The sequence below is a fragment of the Coregonus clupeaformis genome, chromosome 17 (assembly GCF_020615455.1).
Source record: "Coregonus clupeaformis isolate EN_2021a chromosome 17, ASM2061545v1, whole genome shotgun sequence".
Lineage (NCBI taxonomy): Eukaryota > Metazoa > Chordata > Actinopteri > Salmoniformes > Salmonidae > Coregonus > Coregonus clupeaformis.
The window spans coordinates 73,192,256-73,213,575 of NC_059208.1; the positions used below are offsets into that span (position 1 = coordinate 73,192,256).

General features: G+C 43.1%; 1 pseudogene; it reads right to left on the bottom strand.

Moving 5' to 3' along the window:
• Window positions 1-17,472, bottom strand: part of LOC121532941 — a 49,625-nt pseudogene extending 32,153 nt beyond the window's left edge.
• Window positions 17,473-21,320: the final 3,848 nt, after the last annotated feature.

Here is a 21,320-nt window from a genome sequence, read left to right on the forward strand (position 1 = left end):
TAGCCCCCTGCAGTAAAATGTTAACCCTGGGCAACATGGGCCTGGGAGGCTCACAGGGATATTGGTATTCACAGTACTCCACCAATTATACATTTTTCAACCCAATACTTATTGTATTCTCCTTAAAATGTTTTTGAACATAAATGCACTGTTATGCAATTGTTTCTCTCTGCCTCATGGCACAATTTGCAGAATTGCAGGATTTTAGCTTTAAAGCTGCAACAACAAAAAGTCTCTCTGCCACATGACAAAATGTGTTGAATTGCAGAAAATGACAATCCCAGGGCCCGAGACTTGGTTTGTCCGGCCATGCACTGCCAAAGTCATAGTAAAACTCTGATGCTATTTTTTATCTAATTCAAGTTGTGTTCTGATTATGATGGGGTCCACACTATGATGTCTTCCACACTTTTTGTGTAAGAGCTGTTTGAAACAAAAGCCTGGAATTTCTGCCTGTTCAGGTGGGATGGAACTTTTGCCCCACATCATGATGTCATAATGTGAGCTGATTATAATAGACCAATGATTGTTCATCTGAGTAAGGGGGTGGGCTATAGACAATCCTATCAGCCAATCAGGGCTGTGTATGTAAATATCTGTAAATGTGTTTCCTAACACCCACATGATCAGACTGAGCATCTCAAGGGCAAAATAAGGGAAATTAGTTATCTTCATTCAATAAACACAGTGATTTATTAGACATACAATGATTTAAAAATAAAATTACAAAGACTGCATGGGGGCTTTAACATGGCATAAGTCATGGTAAAATGTGTAGAATTGCAGGAAATTAGCTTTAAAACTGCAAAAGGTGATACACCGCTGGGTGGCAGGTAGCCTAGTGGTTAAGCGTGTTGGGTCAGTAACTGAAAGGTCGCTGGTTTGAATTCCTGAGCCAACTAGGTGAAAAGTCTGTGCCCTTGAGCAAGGCACTTAACCCTAATTGCTTCTGGATAAGAGTGTCTGCTAAATTGTATTAAATTATAGTAAATTAATCCCGGTTGTGAGTTAATGTGTTGTGAGCTAATTGTATAGCTAATAGGCTATGTGTTTGTAGATTGACTGAGGTGAATGAAGCTACAGCAACCAATGTAATAATGGCTGTCCGGACCTCACTAAAACCCAGAGCCTGGCTACGGCCCTGGGAACGACCCAGGAATTGGCAGCCTCATATAATATGCATGCATGTTTTCTTAGTTTATCAGCCATAGTGGGGTCATTTGATCAAGTGTACACTAGGCCTGTAAGAGAAATTGAGATATTCTGCCTCAAATACATGATGGGAACTCATGGTACAGTAATAATTATAAAGGTAGTTGATTATTTTGCTCTGACACCTATTTACAGCATTTTTTTTAACCACACTGCTCACCTCTGTTTAGTCAACAAAACAAAAGCAACTACAAAGGCGCTGGGGGCGAACAGTGGCGCTGTTTCCCCTAATGCTGATTCCATCTTTAACGGGGTACATTGACTCCAGTGGAGGCTGCTGAGGGGAGGACAGCTCATAATAATGGCTGGAAAGGCGCTAATGGAATGGCATTTTACACATAGAAACCATGTGTTTGATACCACTCCAGTAATTCCGCTCCAGCCATTACCATGAGCCCGTCCTCCCCAATTAAGGTGCCACCAACCTCCTGTGATTGACTTACATGGTACAATATTACTACACTTAACAAAAATATAAATGCAACATGTAAAGTGTTGGTCCCATGTTTCATGAGCTGAAATAAAAGATCCCAGAAATGTTCCATATGCACAAAAAGCTTATACTTCTCAAATTTCTTTACATTCCTGTTAGTGAGCATTTCTACTTTGCCTAAATAATCCATCCACCTGACAGGTGTGGCATATCAAGAAGCTGATTAAACAGCATGATCATTACACAGGTGCACCTTGTGCTGGGGACAATAAAAGGCCACTCTAAAATGTGCAGTTTTGTCACACAACACAGTGTCTCAAGTTTTGAGGGAGCTTGCAATTGTTATGCTGACTGCAGGAATGTCCACCAGAGCTGTTGCCAGATAATTTAATGTTCATTTCTCTACCATAAGCCGCCTCCAACGTCATTTTAGAGAATCTGGCATTACGTCCTACCACGCCAGCCTAGGGCCTCCATATCTGGCTTATTCACCTGTGGGATCGTCTGAGATCAGTCACCCGGACAGATTATGAAACTGTGGGTTTGCACAACCGAAGTATTTCTGCACAAACTGTGAGAAACCATCTCAGGGAAGCTCATCTGCGTGCTCGTCATCCTCACCAGGGTCTTGACCTGACTGCAGTTCGGCGTCATAACTGATTTTGTTGGCCACTTGCATGCTGGAGAAGTGTGCTCTTTATGGATTAATCCCGGTTTCAAGTGTACCGTGGAGATGGTGTCGTGTGGGCAAGCGGTTTGCTGATGTCAACGTTATGAACAGAGTGCCCCATGGTGCCGGTGTGGTTATGGTATGGGCAGGCATAAGCACGGACAACGAACACATTTGCATTTTACAAATGGCAATTTGAATGCACAGAGATAACGTGATGAGGTCCTGAGGCCCATTGTTGTGCCATTCTTCTGCCGCCATCACCTCATGTTTCAGCATGACAATACACGGCCCCATTTCGCAAGAATCTGTACACAATTCCTGGAAGCTGAAAATGTCCCAGTTCTTCCATGGCGTGCATACTCACCAGACATGTCACCCATTGAGCACGTTTGGGATGCTTTGGATCGACGTGTACCAGTTCCCACCAATATCCAGCAACTTCGCACAGACATAGAATAAGAGTGGGACAACATTCCACAGGCCACAATCAATAACCTGATCAACTCTATGCGAAGGAGATGTGTCACACTGCATGAGGCAAATAAATGGTGGTCACATCAGATACCGACTGGTTTTCTGTGGATATCTGTGACCAACAGATGCATATGTATTCCCAGTCATGTGAAATATATAGAATAGGGCCTAATTTATTTATTTCAATTGACTGATTTCCTTATATGAACTGTATGTAACTCAGTAAAATCGTTGAAATTGTTGCATGTTGCGTTTATATTTTTTTCAGTGTAATAATAGCATTTGTTGGCAGTGGGTCGTTTACAAAACCAAAAAAGTGTGGATTGCAGTCCCTCCTTGTCCATAGATTGCTTTCAAGATAAGGAAACAAATATTGAAATATGAAATCGCTGAATGATCTCTTTAACCTTTGGATGGAGAGGTGTTTTACTCTTGTAAGTGTGAGCAGCTGAACATCCTTCGATCATATGATCCTGTGGTGCAGACTAACCATATGTACCACAACATGTACCACAACAGGCTGGGCCATGGGTAGAGGTAGTACAACACTCACATACACCAAATGTATCCCAAAACAAACATTTCAGGACTACTTCTCGAGGCGTTTTAGCAAAGGACATAAAAATAAATACAGCTGCCCATTGCAACAAGTTCAAGTTTACTTCACAGTAATTATGTTTCATAACTACAAAGCTTTTTTTTTTTTTCATGGATATGTGATGTTTACTCCTACAGAGTAGTTGAGTGATACTGATCATTCACAGGAAGTCAGTACATCGCTTCAGGGTTTATTTCCTGTCTGAACAGGAAGTTGATAAGGTCATCACTAGTTACCAAAGCCACAGAATAATAAACCCTACCTATTTCTAAAATGTATCTTCTTAAAATGTGATTTTAAATCTAACCCTAACCTTAATCCTAACCTTAACCACGCTGCTAACCTCATGCCTAACCTTTTTTGACTTTGTGGCTGTGGTAATTAGTGGAAACCAGTTGATAAAGAGGAGGCCATTTCATGTAATCAGGTGTTTGCTCCAAATCTCTGCATGTCTCTTGTTCATCTGAAAAGGGAATTTCCCTTGTGAGCCATTTGCTTTTCCTTCCTCTTTCCTTGTGACAGGACGAGATATGGTAAATATGGTCTCATTCCCCGGTAAACCTTGTCAAGAAATTAAATGTGTTTTCAAAAGTCCCAGGGGTACATAGACATTGATATAGGGTATGTGTTTTTGTGTGGGTTTGGGTAGGGGATTTCCATCTGTGCGTGCGATGGTGCGAGAGCACAAAACAATTACCGGATCATTTAAATATACAAATGATAACCCCTTTTTTCTATTTTTTAACCCTAGTGGAGCAGGGGTTTGTTTTCAGGTATTTGGTGTTCTAATGTTCTAATACACATAAATCAACTAATGCTGTTAGCTTCACAGTCACACCCTGTAGCACTCCAGGACCCTTAGCCATATTCATAAAGCATCTCAGAGTTGGAGTGCTGGTCTAGGATCAGGTCACCCCTGTCCATGTAATCATATTCATTATGATCTAAAAGACTAAACCGATCCTAGATCAGCACTCCTACTCTGAGAAGTTTTATGAATACAGGCCCTGATGTAGAGGAGCGCAGAGGGTATATAATTATGTTTTCTGACTAGAGGAGGGTGCTGGCCCACTGGGCACAAACTGGTTGAATCAACGTTGTTTCAATGTAATTTGTCAACGTATCGTGACGTGGAATCTGGATTTGAAAAAAAGTTACTGTTGTTTTGAGGGTGAAATTTCAACCACAGGATTATGCCATCATGGTAACCACATTTCAACATAGACAAACCTTGTAGAAAACATGTTGAATTTGTACAACAGCACCACCTACTGGAGAATTGATCTATCTACAGCTACCCTTTAGTCTCCCATCCAGGGTTTTAACCAAACCCTGCTTAGCCTTGTCATTTGTCACTTACTATTACATTTACATTTTAGTCATTGAGAATGATTGCTGAGAGGGCTCCACTTAAAAACTAAATAAATTGACTGTTGCTATCGAAGTCATTCCAAAGGGTGGGTTTAAGAGAGCAAATGAAATGTGACCATACTTTAAATAACTGGATATCCTCCCATAGCCCCCCACCACCCGGACACGCACGGGAACAGTGCGCCGGGTGATGAAGCCCGACCCCAACGGCCGGCCGTCCAGGTCCATGACCGGAACTGGCTCGGAAAGGGAGAGTCACGGAACGCTCCACCCTTGGGCCAGCCCCGCGTCCATCAGGTTTCCCGCTGCCCCAGAATCCACCAGTGAATGCGGCCAACGCGCAGCGCGGGCCCATTGAACCCTGACAGGGAGAAAAGTCTGGGAGTCTCTGGAGTTGGGGTTTCGGTTCCGGCCTGCTAGCACCCCTCCCGATACTAGCGAGCCCTCCCGTTTCCCAGCTTCTCCGGGCATGAGTCGCAGTGGTTACCTCCCTGGCCGCAGTACAGGCAACGCCCTGGCGCAGACGCCTCTGCCTCTCCATCCTGGACAAGCGTGCCGCACCCAGCTGCATAGCCTCCTTCTGAGGTGTCTCCTCCCTGAATCGGCAGAAAGCCTCCGGGTGATAGGGGGACGCGGAGGCGCACCTTGCGTCATGCCTCTCTCCTGCGCCCTCTCACAACGCCGATTGTCTACCCACACAGAGAGGTCGACAAGGCCGTCCAGTCGCTCAGGCAACTCCCAGAAGGAGAGTTCGCCCTTCATCGCCTCCAATAGTCCCTGCGCGTAAAGGACGACCAGGGCGGCCTCCTCCCATCCTGCCTCTCGAGCCCGGGTCCAGAACTCCACAGAGTAGTCCGCCACCGAACGGTCACCCTGACGACAGGCCCCGACACCACCCGAGAGGTGTCGAACATCTTGCGTAGCTCCCGGGTGGTAGGAGTCGGAGCACACCGGAGTTTGGCTCTCCCACTCCGCGGTAGCCCAGGAAAGGGCCCGACCCGTCAACAGAGTGATAGTGTAGGCCACCCGGCCCTGCTCCGTCGGGAAGGAGGAGGGTTGTAGGCTAAATACTAGTGAACACTGGGTGAGGAATTCCCTGCAGCCCTCGTACCTCTCCGGAGGTGGTAGGCTGGGTTCCCGCGATGTCGCTACCGCGGCGTCCGTTCCTCCGGCTGCCGGGGCTGGTCGGGTGTCCATCCGGCACTGCACAGCGATTGTCAGCTGCCGGAGATTCTCTGTGATCTGCTGCAGGCTTCGGTCATGCTGGTTCAGCATGGCTCCCTGCGTTGCCAATGCACTATGATACTGTGCTGCCTCCGCTGGGTCCATATTGGCTCAGTTTTCTGTAAGGGTTGGTGTGAGGTGTGACCCAGGTGCGGTGAAGGATAGACAGTAGACAGTAGACAAAGATTGTGAAACAAGGATCTTTCCTGGTGGTCCCAAAGCCAGGATACAAAATAACGGACACAGGTGACACCAATAGGATGATGATTAGTCCCGACTGTGAGTGAGGAGGATGACACCTAGTGGGTCGCTCCGGAACTGCGACCACCTCCTGTAACAAGATGAGAAAAAAATACTTGATAAAATAAATTATACAAATACTGAGCGATATTGTATGCTGAAAAAATTTGTGAAATTATATTCTTGTATAGAAAGAGAAGGAGATTTTGTTTAACAACTAATATTTTTTCTTCTAAAAAAGATAGGTGTCAAAATGATTGGCACCCCTAAAGATTCTTATAAATAAAATCAACCAAAATTAAAATCTGCATTAACATTCTACTTTTTAAAATTAATCTCAGTTTAAGGAACTGTATTGTAGCCTTCCATGGCTTCCCTTTTTACTGGGGTATTAAAATGATGTAAAATGCATGTAAAATCCCTTTGTCATCCATCACCATGGGAAAAGGCAAAGAGCTCACAAACGAAAAGAGACAAATCTGTTGACCTTCATATATCAGGCAATGGGTAAAAATGTTTTGCTAAAAACCCAATATACCACTTAAACACTATCGGGGCAACAATTAAGAAGTTTAAAACTACTGGAACAGTGGTGAACTTGCCTGGTATTGGACGCAAGTGTATCTTGTCCCACGCACAGTGAGGAAGATGGTTCTGGAGGAAAAGAAAAATCCAAAGTTGGAGAATTACAAAACTTGGTCACATCTTTGGCTCACTAGGTCTCCAAATCTACAATTAGATGCCACCTCCATGCCAATATGCTCTTTGGAAGGGTTGCCAGAAAAAAGCCTTTATTGAGAGTAACCAACAAATGTAAACTCGTGGAGTTTGCTAAACGACATCAGTATTGGAACCAGTGCAATGTTCACGACATAGAGCTCTTTGGCCACGCACACCAGTGGTGGGCTTGGCATCGAAAGAAGGATGGCCTTGTTAAGGTTAACGGCATCATGAACTCTACCAAGTACCAGGACATTTTAGCCAAAAACCTGGTTGCCTATGCCTATGCCAGGAGGCTGAAACTTGGCCTCAAGTGGATCTTCCAGCAAGACAATAACCCCAAGCATACATCAAAATCCACAAAGAAAATGTTAATTGACCACAAAATATTTTTTTTGCAATGACCATCTCAGTCTCCGTACTTGAACCCCATTGAAAACCTGTGGCTTGAATTGAAGAGGGTAGTCCATAAGCGCAGACCGAAGGATATAAAGGATATGGGAAGATTTTGTATGGAGGAATGCCCTAAGATCCCTCCCAATGTGTTCTCCAATGTCATTAAACATTTAAGAAAAAGGCTCAGTGCCGTTACTTCGCAAGGGGAGGGTGCCGGAGTATTGAAAACGGGTGCCAATAATTTTGACACTTTTTTCAAAAAAAACATGTATTACTACCCTGAAACTAAAAAGTAAAGTAAATTAATTATTCTTCTAAACTCTGTTTATTTAATTTTTTTTACAATCAATGAATGTGTATTACCTAGAATTAAATGGTTATCTCAACAACACCCTGTGAATTAGTGTTACTCACCAAAGGCTTTCTTGGGCCCCACCAGTCGTAGTGTGAATGATGTTCCCCTTGGTTTCTCCTTTAGCATCTTAGCCACTTCATAGTGCTGACACCCGACAATGTTCTGGTCATTGATGGCCTCAATGTGATCGCCCACGCATACAGTCTTGAGCCGGTCAATGGTGCTATCTTCCTTTATCCTCTGCAGAAAAAGAAGATAGGGTTTGGGTAGAAGGTAGTTCATCTACTTAATCCTATTCCGTTAAATGCTGGCATCTTGATAAGTATCTAGGCTCTAATATTACATATTCACACATATAAGTAAAGAAAATATTACAGGGAATGGTCAGTAATTAAGGATATGCAAGGCTTCAATAGCACAATTGGTGGGGAGTTACAGACAGCTGGGAAGGAAAACAATCATTTTTTGTTCGTTTTTTAGCAAATAATGTTGTGGTTAAAATACATTGTTTTGCTCCAAATACAGTATGTATGGTGTAGCACAGATAGGCCTTTATCATGTATGCTAAAATACATATCACCTCAAATTTAACCTTGAGCCTGCTTTGTGACAAACTTTACCATCATTTGGAGGGAGTGAGGGAGGGGAAATAGAACGTCACGGAAGCGCAGCCACGTCCTATTGTATTCCCCTGCTGAGATTTGGCCCAGTCCTTAAATGTGTCAATCCTTTTTCACGGTATGTTTCTCTCTTTATGTAAAACCTGGCCTTTAACTCAGACCTTTACCTCTAACCCAGGGTTTCCCAAACTCAGTCCTCGGGACCCCAAGGGGTGCATGTTTAGTGTTTTGCCCTAGCACTACACAGCTGATTCAAAGAATCAACTAATCATCAAGATAATTTGAATCAGCTGTGTAGTGTTAGGGCAAAAACAAAAACGTGCACCCCTTGAGGTCCCGAGGACCGAGTTTGGGAAACGCTGCTCTAGCCCCTACTTCTGGCTTTTACATCTACAGTGCATTCGGAAAGGATTCAGACCCCTTGACTTTTTCCACATTTTGTTACGTTACAGCCTTATTCTAAAATGGATTAAATTGTTAGTTTTCTCTCATCAATCTACACACAATACCCCATAATGACAAAGCAAAAACAGGTTTTTAGAACTTTTTGCAAATGTGTTAAAAATAAAAAAACATACTATAAGTATTCAGACCCTTTACTCAGTACTTTGTTAAGCACCTTTGTCAGCGATTACAGCTTCGAGTCTTCTTGGGTATGACGCTACAAGCTTGGCACACCTGTATTTGGGGAGTTTCTCCCATTCTTCTCTGCAGATTCACTCAAGCTGTCAGGTTGGATGGGGAGCGTCACTGCACAGCTATTTTCAGGTCTCTCCAGAGATGTTCGATCGGGTTCAAGTCCGGGCTCTGGCTGGGCCACTCAAGGACATTCAGAGACTTGTCCTGATGCCACTCCTGCGTTGTCTTGGCTGTGTGCTTAGGGTCGTTGTCCTGTTGGAAGGTGAACCTTCGCCCCAGTCTAAGGTCCTGAGCGCTCTGGAGCAGGTTTCATGAAGGATCTCTCTGTACTTTGCGCCGTTCATCTTTCCCTCCATCCTGACTAGTCTCTCAGTCCCTGCCGCTGAAAAACATCCCCACAGCATGATGCTGCCACCAGCATGCTTCACCGTAGGGATGGTGCCAGGTTTCCTCCAGACGTGATGCTTTGCTTGGCAAAGAGTTCAATCTTGGTTTCATCAGACCAGAGAATCTTGTTTCTCATTTTACATTTACATTTTAGTCATTTAGCAGACGCTCTTATCCAGAGCGACTTACAGTTAGTGCATACATTCTTATTTTTTATACTGGAATCGAACCCACAACCCTGGCGTTGCAAACACCATGCTCTACCAACTGAGCTACATCCCTGCCGGCCATTCCCTCCCCTACCCTGGACAACGCTGGGCCAATTGTGCGCCGCCCCATGGGTCTCCCGGTCGCGGCCGGCTACGACAGAGCCTGGATTCGAACCAGGATCTCTAGTGGCACAGCTAGCACTGAGATGCAGGGCCTTAGACCACTGCGCCACTCGGGTTTTCAGTTTTTCTCATGGTCTGAGTCATTTAGGTGCCTTTTGGCAAACTCCAAGCGGGCTGTCATGTGCCTTTTACTGAGGAGTGGCTTCCGTCTGGCCACTCTACCATAAAGGCCTAATTGGTGGAGTGCTGCAGAGATGGTTGTCCTTCTGGAAGGTTCTCCCATCTCCACAGAGGAACTCTGAAGCCCAGTCAGCGTGACCATCGGGTTCTTGGTCACCTCCCTGACCAAGGCCCTTCTCCCGTGATTGCTCAGTTTGGCCGGGTGGCCAGCTCTAGGAAGAGTCTTGGTGGTTCCAAGCTTCTTCCATTTACGAATGATGGAGGCCACTGTGTCCTTGGGGACCTTCAATGCTGCAGAAATTTTCTGGTACCCACCCCAGATCTGTGCCTCAACACAATCCTGTCTCGGAGCTCTACAGACAATTCCTTCAACCTCATGGCTTGGTTTTTGCTCAGACATACACTGTCAACCGTGGGACCTTATATAGACAGGTGTGTGTCTTTCTGAATCATGTCCAATCAATTGAATTTACCAGAGGTGGACTCCAATCAAAGTTGTAGAAAATCTCAAGGATGATCAATGGAAAAGGATGCACCTGAGCTCAATTTCGAGTCTCGTAGCAAAGTGTCTGAATACTTATGTATACTTTATTTTCAATAAATTGGCTAAAATTTCTAAAAACCTGTTTTCGCTTTGTCCTTATGGGGTATTGTGTGTAGATATTTGAGGAAAATAATTAATTAAATTAATTTTAGAATAAGGCTGTAACATCACAAAATGTGGAAAAGGTCAAGGGGTCTAAATAGTTTCCGAATGCACTGTATAGGCTGCTCTGGCTCGGACAAGGCTTGCTTACTTACTTTACGTCTTTGCCTTAATGAAAGCGTATCCTGCTCCGTTGTCAGTGATGGTCAGCCCGAGGGCGTCCTCTGTCTTGGTGGCCTCCACCTGACATGGGCAAAGATTAACACCTCCAGGCCGATCTGACCACCCAACAGCTTCTGCATGTCCACCTTGTGGGAGTTCAGAGTACAGAAGAGGATCTATGCCCACAGAGAGAAGAGATAGAGGAGCAATGGTCAGCAGGAAATATATGAAGGTACAAAAATATAAACGCAACATGCAACAATATCAAATATTTTACTGAGTTACAGTTCATGGAAGGAAATCAGTAAATTGAAATAAACTAATTAGGTAATCTATGGATTTCACATGACTGGGCAGGGGCGCAGCCATGGGTGGGCCTTGGAGGGCATAGGCCCACACACTTGGGAGCCAGGTCCACCCACTGGGGAGCCAGGCCCAGCCAATCAGAATGAGGTTTTCCCCACAAAAGAGCGTTATTACAGACATAAATACTCCTCAGCACCCTCCTCAGACGATCATGCAAGTGAAGAAGCTGGATGTGGAGGTCTTGGGCTGGCATGGTTACACGTGGTCTGCGGTTTTGAAGCCGGTTGGATGTATTGCCAGATTCTCTAAAACGACGTTGGAGGCGGTTTATGGTCGAGAAATTAACATTATTGGCAACAGCTCTGTTGGACATTCCTGCAGTCAGCATGCCAATTGCACGTTCAATCAAAACTTGAGATCTGTGGCATTGTGTAGTGTGTCAAAACTGCACATTTTAGAGTGGCCTTTTATTGTCCCCAACACAAGGTGCACTTGTGTAATGATCATGCTGTTTAATCATCTTCTTGATATGCCACATCTGTCAGGTGGATGGATTATCTTGGCAAAGGAGAAATGCCCACTAACAGGGAGGTAAACAAATTTGTGCCCAAAATTTGAGATAAATAATGTTTTGTCCGTATGGAAAATTTCTGGAATCTTTTATTTCAGGTCATGAAAAATGGGACCAACACTTTACATGTTGCGTTTATATTTTTGTTCAGTATAGTTCAGAACATGTAATCTCATTCAACAACAAAAAAACAGCTACCACTCTATGGAACACCATGAAGTGGTGAGAATGAATGGATATGGCTTGTACAAATAGTAAATAGGCCTATTCCTCTAAATCAAATAGATTTGAAGAATAGACCCCCAAAATGTAATAAAGTCTAAAGATTCATCTGTATGGAATTTCAGTAGGGTCATCAACATCAAAGGATATGACAGGATCGTGTTCAGTAGGGAGGAAAAAAATTAAACAGAGTGAAACGTTACTAACTGAACTTGCCCAATAAGAACACTGATTTCAGTTTTCCGATCAAACAATCAATCAATCGAATGTATTTATAAAGACCCTTTTACATCAGCAGTTGTCACTAAGTACTTTTACAGTAACCTGGGCTAGACACCAAATAGAAAACAGAAGCAGAGGCAGATTGGCTAGGAAAAACTCCCTAGAAGGAAGAATCCATCCATTCTCTTCTGGCTGTAACTGAATATTTCACAACATATTGCCCACACACACAACCTTTCCTAATTCCAATATCATACCATTCAATCTCAACAGCAGAGGGCAGTGTTGCAACAGAGTCACCGAAGCGACTGCCCTTCATAAGGTCATTTTGTGATCTTATCTGGACAGGACAATCCTTTTCTCTAGCCCAGCACTAAAACACTGGATTCAGCTAGTGGTCAATGAATCATAGTTTTATATTTTTACCTCTTAAAACACTGTTAGTTTAATGCTATTTCTGGGAAAAGAAATAACCTCTGCTCTGATGTAATCTCTCTCGATGCTGAATTTGCTACCTGTAGGTCATTTGTTACCTATAAACTCTTGTCTCAGCCTAGCCTGGTGTCTTTGACACTAGTTAAAGGACAGGTATAAGCCTGTCTAGCAAGTGACACTAGAGCTTTATTGCAGGTTGTAATGTGAAATGCTGCCAGCTTGCTATGCAAAGGCCTAGAATTAGAAATAGAATCAGAATATGCTTGCTATTTCCTCATAGATGAAGAAGTCATCCTCCTGAAGAGGATGAGCTGGCCAATCAGCGGTCTACTCGCATTCATATCTTTTATGACCGGTATACGCCCACACCATTCTATTGTTGGGGTATGCCCACACCATTCCAACACATAAAAGCTGCTTTTTAATGTACTTTTAATGTATTTTTTAAGGAAAACTATTTCACTCATATTGTAAATAATTATAGGTCATATTTCATAGAAATCTGGAAACACCGGACAGTTACTTACATATTCCACATTTACAGACAAATTACATAAATGCCAAGAACCACATACAGTAAAACAGATTGAGCAGATGGACTTAAATAGTGTGATACTAGTTAGACAGACGTGACCTAATCTTCACTAGCCTCTGAAGCTTTGCCCTGGATACCACCAGTACCACATGAAACCGTGTGAAAACCCATGTGAAACCGTGACTCCATATTGATAGTTCTGCTCTATTCATGGCTGGCTGCATCACATTTCAGGGTACTCCCACTCATAAGCCTTGAAAAAAAAAAAAAAAAAACTATAATAGCACATACACAAACTACAGCATTATTAGGAACATTTACAAGACAAAACCTGTACCCCACAAGAAAGGAAGATTCTGTATTATTGTATCAAATGTGTTCTTAAAACTATATTATATAATTCTACTGACCTACCTTAGATAATCCCTATCTTTCTGTCATCTGTGATAGCATTGAGACAGCAACAGGTTGCAGTGTGGACAGCCGTGAACCACTAAAAGGTTGTTCATCAGGCCAGATCAGTACATTTCTCTCAAGAACAATGTGTGTTCTTCCAGCTGCTTTTACGACATTACTAGAAGGCCATCCACACATTGTAGTTGTTCATTGTTAAAAGCATTCATTCATAGTTACTGTAAAGACAAGTCAGTAAACTCTGGATCTCAGAAATCGCCTCTGGAATGTTCTGGAATGTTTCATAAATTATTTTCAAACTGACTATTTTATACGTAACATTCGATCAAAAGTCAAAATGATCAAAGTCCTTCCAACTCTGAAAATGATCCTGAGTAAATTTTTGTGTAATACATCAGTCTAATTTGAGACTTTATACCAACTTTACACCTCCTACCTACAATTCTCAAAATAGTAAATCAGATAAACATTAAGATATTACATTTTCATAACATCACTCAACCTGCCAGCATGACTTAAAATCAGAACATCCTCATGATCAGATCTTATACTGTATTGGCCTAACCAACCAGCAGAAATTAACAAAGAACACCCCAGCCTACGGTACCTCAGAGGGAGAGATATGAAACACCTCGACGATCTTGGAATACAGCTCCTTGACATTGGTGAAGCCATGGATGAGGACTGTGGGGCTGCCATGGGCCAACTGGGTGTGGAAGACGAGCCTGGGCCTTGTGCACTCGGGAGGCCCAGGCGGAGGTAGGTCTGAGGGGTCTGGCTCTTCTCCTCCTCCTTCGCGGCCGCCCCTCCAGCCTTGTTGCTGTCTTGTGCTTGAGGGCTCATCTCCTCTCCGTTCTGCATCGGCCCCAGCTCTGGCTTGGTGGTCCTCCGTGAGTCCTGGTGCTTGCTGCCCTGACCATATCCATCGAATGACTCCCAAACTGTGTCACCTGGTGTTGGTAGACAGACAATGACCCAGTGCTGGTTGTAAGGAGATACAGTGCCTTGTAAAAGTATTCATCCCCCTTGGCGTTTTTCCTATTTTGTTGCATTACAACCTGTCATTTAAATTGATTTTTATTTGGATTTCATGTAATGGACATACACAAAATTGTCCAAATTGGTGAAGTGAAATGAAAAAAAATCACTTGTTTCAAGAAATTCAAAAAAATAAATAACTGAAAAGTGGTGCGTGCATATGTATTCACCCCCTTTGCTATGAAGCCCCTAAATAAGATCTGGTGCAACCAATTACCTTCAGAAGTCACATAATTAGTTAAATAAAGTCCACCTGTGTGCAATCTAAGTGTCACATGATCTCAGTACATATACACCTGTTCTGAAAGGCCCCAGAGTCTGCAACACCACTAAGCAAGGGGCACCATCAAGCAAGCGGCACCATGAAGACCAAGGAGCTCTTCAAACAGGTCAGGGACAAAGTTGTGGAGAAGTACAGATCAGGGTTGGGTTATAAAAAAAATATCTGAAACTTTGAACATCCCACGGAGCACCATTAAATCCATTATTAAAAAATGGAAAGAATATGGCACCCCAACAAACCTGCCAAGAGAGGGCCGCCCACCAAAACTCATGGACCAGGCAAGGAGGGCATTAATCAGAGAGGCAACAAAGAGACCAAAGATAACCCTGAAGGAGCTGCAAAGCTCCACAGTGGAGATTGGAGTATCTGTCCATAGGACCACTTTAAGCCATACACTCCACAGAGCTGGGCTTTACGGAAGAGTGGCCAGAAAAAAGCCATTGCTTAAAGAAAAAAATAAGCAACCACGTTTGGTGTTCGCCAAAAGGCATATAGGAGACTCCCCAAACATATGGAAGAAGGTACTCTGGTCAGATGAGACTAAACTTGAGCTTTTTGGCCATCAAGGAAAACGCTATGTCTGGTGCAAACCCAACACCTCTCATCACCCCGAGAACACCATCCTCACAGTGAAGCATGGTGGTGGCAGCATCATGCTGTGGGGATGTTTTTCATCGGCAGGGACTGGGAAACTGGTCAGAATTTAAGGAATGATGGATGGCGCTAAATACAGGGAAATTCTTGAGGGAAACCTGTTTCAGTCTTCCAGATATTTCAGACTGGGACGAAGGTTCACCTTCCAGCAGGACAATGACCCTAAGCATACTGCTAAAGCAACACTCGAGTGGTTTAAGGGGAAACATTTAAATGTCTTGGAATGGCCTAGTCAAAGCCCAGACCTCAATCCAATTGAGAATCTGTGGTATGACTTAAAGATTGCTGGATACCAGCGGAACCTATCCAACTTGAAGGAGCTGGAGCAGTTTTGCCTTGAAGAATGGGAAAAAATCCCAGTGGCTAGATGTGCCAAGCTTATAGAGACATACCCCAAGAGATCTGCAGCTGTAATTGCTGCAAAAGGTGGCTCTACAAAGTATTGACTTTGGGGGGGTGAATAGTTATTACTGTTTTTTTGTCTTATGTCTTGTCTGTTTCACAATAAAAATATGTTGCATCTTCAAAGTGGTAGGCATGTTGTGTAAATCAAATGATATAAACTCCTCAAAAATCAAGGGGGGTGAATACTTTCGCAAGCCACTGTATACTCTGGGCTCGGAGTGAAGTTCCCCAGTCCTCATTAATGACAAAGAATTCAAGTCAAGGTGAATCCTCCTCAACGTGTTGACCTTATTGACCGCACAGACAGCCCACAGATACACAAGAAGCCTACTTAGCCTGATAAATGGTTGTGTAATTTTACCCCATGCTGAAATGCTTGTGTGCCAAGAACTATAAAGAAGTGTACAACTCTATTATGGTGTAAAAATCGATCATAGAAAGACCTAGTTTTTATATTTATGTCTGTAGTTCTACCATTTTATTCACAAAACCCTGGACCAATCCTGCAAAATTATGTAGGCTACCTAAAGCACAGGATATTCCCTAAATTTAGGAAACTAGTAGTCTACGTTTTTAGGATACATTTTGACTGGATAGTTGTGAAGTACAGAGGGAGACGGATATCAAGAGGGACACAGAAAGGAAGGGCACAGACAGTGGCCAAGCGTGGCTCGAACCCCCCTTGTCGGGAGGCATGTGTGTTGGTTAGTGTTTCCACTACACCCGACTGGTACGAAAATAGCACTTTTTGGGGCATTAGTGGTGTATCCAATTGATTAATTGAATTGCTTTCTTTTAAAGATTAGTAAAATATAATATGAATAGGATTAAGAGTGTGACTATGCCGCAGCATGTCCAGTGGTCCCTAACATGTCTGGGCTTTTCCCAAGACCCCCAGGGATGAAAACACAAAGGTCTTCTATCTCCCTCTTGAATCTGGAAATACCAGCAAATGACTCTAGCTTTTGTTGATTATACTGTATCAGGGTTTCCCCCATAAAAATTTATATCTGAAAATTCTCGCGACCCCAACCATGTGAAATAAAATCTGTAATTAACAGCAAATGTTAACTTTTTTATTTGGGGCTATGGCAGTCAATTGAAAAACATTCTAACAGTATTTCTGATTGTCTTCTCAACTCACCATCACATACTTTTAATGTGGGGCTATGACAGTCAATTGCAAATTAGTCTGACATAATGTATCTTATCTCACCACCACTAATGAGATGGGTGTGCTTGATGCATGTCGCCTCTGAGCTTCTCAAAGTCAGGGGGCAAGGTCGACAGTGCGCACGTCATCTCTGCTGTCACATCCAACCTGGATCGATATTTGGTTTTAATGCAGACGAGAGCACTGATGGTGCTTTCAAGACAACTGGGAACATGGAAAAATACGAGGTCAAATCATGACGTCAGTGATCTTCAGGTCGGAAAGTCGGAGCTCTAGAAAGAGGCCTGAGTTCCCGAGTTGGAATTCCGAGTTGGATGACCGTCCAAAACTATTTTTCCCAGTCGGAGCTCCCAGTTGTCTTGAACACACTGAAGTCGGAAGTCGGAGATTTCCGAGTTCCCAGTTGTTTTGAACACGGCATTAATGCTTAGAGGGAGACGGCAGGGTATTTATTCCCTTTGAGTCAGGAACCAAAACTCCTCTGTTGTGACCCGTGAATGCATTCGGTCACATGACAGCTCGATCAGCTGTTCAATTTCACTTACCGGCATGTCAACTGGGCCAGGATCACAATCAAATAGATTGGGAAGTAGGTCCCAAAGTGCTCTTCCAAGCGTTGGAGGAGAGCGATCATCACCTGTGTGCAGTGGCGACCCGTCATTCAAGGCATGTGGTGCAGAGCCCCACCTGTGTTGAGCCCCACCTGTTTAGCAAAAAATAAATATATATATATATATAATTGTTTTGCCTGTTTTGCATGTTATTTTGGCATTAATACGTGTCACATATCTGTTTGCAAACAATGTATAAAAAAAAATCATCTTTGAGTTAATAAAGCCACATATAAAAATGGTCTCCTCTTTGCGTTCTTTATTAAGGCAGCTCCAAAATGCAGGTGTTTCAGCCTAGCTCAGTGCTATCTGTGGTGGTGGGGCAGCCAGAGGAAAATACAGAGCGTAGGGGTTGGTAATGTTCTCTAGTTGCGCCGTGATTGGCTCAGTGTTCTGTCATTCATGCGGACACTACGTCACCGCAAAATCTACGGGGAGAGCTAGAAAGTTCAAGCCCTTTGGGTGCTGCCATAGATTTACATTAGAAGTGCCCATCCAAGAAGTCTCAAGGTCATTGACCACAGATAAAATGACGTCAAATCATGGTATATCTACCGTAGCTTTGATTGGACTGATCATGTCAACATCATACTTTCAAAATCTTAGCTAGCAAGCTAGAGAAGCAGTCATCATCATGAATCAAGTCAACAATCTACTGGCAAATCCTTTTCAATCCTTGTCATATGAAGAGAAATTATAGATAAAATGTATCGGTGCTCATCGGCCATTGGACATAACCATTACACAACAAGTTGTAAATCGCAAATCAGTGGCTAACTGCAAGCGTTGCAAAGCAATCACTAGCCTGCTATTCAGTGGAGAGGGTGTGTGGTCCAAGTCTGGGTTTAAGAGTCTCTTTTCCAAGCTTAAAAGGATAAATATTCACATGCAACACCATGGGCCAGAAAAGGTTGAATACATTGGCCATGCTGTCAATCCAGCATGACTTCTACCGCGTTCAAAACAACTGGAAACTCAAAACTGGGAAATCTCAGACTTCAGTCAGTTCAAGACAACTGGGAACTTGGAAAGAAACAAGCTCTGACTGGGAAAATACGTTCTGAACAGTCATCCAACTCGGAAATCCAAGTCAGGAACTCAGGCGTCTTTCTAGAGCTCCGACCTGAAGATCACTGACGTCATCATGTGGTCCTCTGTAGCTCAGCTGGTAGAGCACGGCGCTTGTAACGCCAAGGTAGTGGGTTCGATCCCCGGGACCACCCATACACAAAAATGTATGCACGCATGACTGTAAGTCGCTTTGGATAAAAGCGTCTGCTAAATGGCATATTATTATATCATGATTCATCCTTGTTTTTTTCAGAGTTCCCAGTTGTCTTGAAAGCACCATAAATCCAGAGAATGCCAGACTTTGATGACAAAGTTTGATGACAAAATCTGCCCACAATAAGGACAGCCACGCCACCTTCCTGTTCAAGTGAGCACAGCACAACAAGGTGAGTCCAAAAATGTATTGTATGCTACTGCATAAATGATGTAATATGCCAGAGAGATATGTATACTGTAGCTAAGAAAGTAATACTAAGTGTATGTTGTGTAGTAAGCTGTTATTAGCCCATGTGCCTCACCCTAATAATGTGGTACCTTTCCCCCTCATAACTTAGCCTGCTGTTCTGACTTGGTGGTGCACATGTAGCCTATAGCCTATTTTAGAGAAATGTCATCATCGAATATTGTAAGAGCTTTCATTGTCTGCTTAAATGCCCCCTTTATTTATCCTATGGTTCTGGCTTGGTGTACAGGGAGAATACTGTAAGAACGGCCCATGTTCTGGATTCTGTCGCTGTACATTTCAAAAGTGCTAAACAAATAGTTATACTGACTACGTCGGTCTTAACTCGCTCATTAATGTCTTAATCGAAATTACAGATTGCCTCTTATCTGCTCATCATTCTCTTACACCATAGAATTCTATCTTTTAGATTTTTATAATTTCATGTTGATTTTTAAGGTACATTACATTACAATGATTTTGAGATACAAATATGATATTATAGGCTAATATATATTTGTTTTGTATTTAAAACAAATCTTCCGGATTTTGGAAATTCTCCCGTGACCCTATTTTCATTTCAGGCAACCCCACATGGGGTCACGACCCCTAGTTTGGGAAACGCTGCTGTATCCATTTAAATGCTATTGTATTGCATCTGTATGCTCTTGAATTGTGAGACCCACATTGATAATGAAAGCATTGATATGGAAAGCAATTGTGTGTCAAGAATGCATTGTTTAACCATGATATATAGTATACTACTATACGTATGTGTGTTGCTAGTCTTGTAACAATGTCCTATCTAAGTCATCCAGTCAGTTTCTCTAATGCATGTTAACAAGGGTGCTGCAGCCTTAATTACTCCTGTATGAGTGGAGAAAAATACTCCTCAGGTTCCCCCTTGCCAATTTCAACTGCACCCTTAGTCACTTTATCCTGGCGCCGGGTCTGAGATGGTAGCGGGGTGAACAGGCTCAGGTTCTACACTTGTATGTTTATTTTCAGGCAAAGGTCTACCCAAGCCCCCACCAAAATATGCTCAGAAGCACTCGAACCTGTGCCACTGCTATCAAGAAGCAAAAGGCTCAAACGCAGCACAAGCCACCAAGTAACCTAATGATGGTGAGGACGACCCTTCACATCGTGAGCCAACTCCTTATTCTTGATCATTGTCTTTGAGAAATGTATTCTAATTGTAAAAACAATTGGCATGATGTTGTCCAATCTTTTATTGCAGAGAATCATCTTGGTCTCTCACATGGCTTAACCCTGGAGCATAAGGGCTCAAGGTCTCCTTCTGACATCTTAATTGAGGGATCCCCTCACCAAATCATTGCAAAGGATCAGACCCTTTTGCTGTGACAGACACAAGTATGAAACTTTCCATTTAGAATTTTGGTTTAAAGTTTGGTAGAAATTAGATTGTGTTTAGGTTGCCTTACAAATGTGTGTAGAAAAATAATGGATGTTATTTTACACTTGCATGTGTTTTTGTATTTTTAGGCCTACCCAAGCCTAGACTAAAATCTGTTCCAAAGTGCCCTGCAATCCATTAAGTATTGGTGGTGAGGGGAAATGGCAAACTAAAACACCACGCAAGCCGTGATTATAGTGATGTCACGCCCTGGCTCTGGGACTCTGTTATGTTGAGCCAGGGTGTGTTGTTTCTATGTGTTTTGTGTTCTAGGTTGATTATCTAGCTCATGTGTTTCTGTGTTGGCCGGGGTGGTTCTCAATCAGAGGCAACGAGTAGCAGCTGTTGCTTGTTGTCTCTGATTGGGGACCATACTTAGGCAGCCGGTTTTCCACAGTGTTTTGTGGGATCTTGTTCCGTGTTGGTTTTGTATTGTAACCAAGGACGTCACGTTATCGTTTTGTTGTTTTGTTCGTGTGGTGAATCTAAATAAAAGTATGTTCACTTATCACGCTGCGCATTGGTCCACTGTGTTCGACGAGCGTGACAAGTGAGGAGGACCCTTCACAACGTGAGCCAACCCCTTATTCTCATTATTGATCAATGTATGTGGGAAAGGTATTCTAATTGTACTAAGAATTGCCATTATGCTGTCCAATATCTTGAGCCTTCATGCTCCAGGGATAGCGGAGACGAGAGATGAGAAATGAGAGATCCCCCTCAAGAATGCGCTGCAAAGGCTCAGACCCTTTTACTATGCCGGAAGCAAGTATGACACATTTCTTTTTTAACCATTTGTAATTATATTTAAATTATGCTGTTATTTTTGGAAGGGAACTAATGTCAAACTACGTTGTT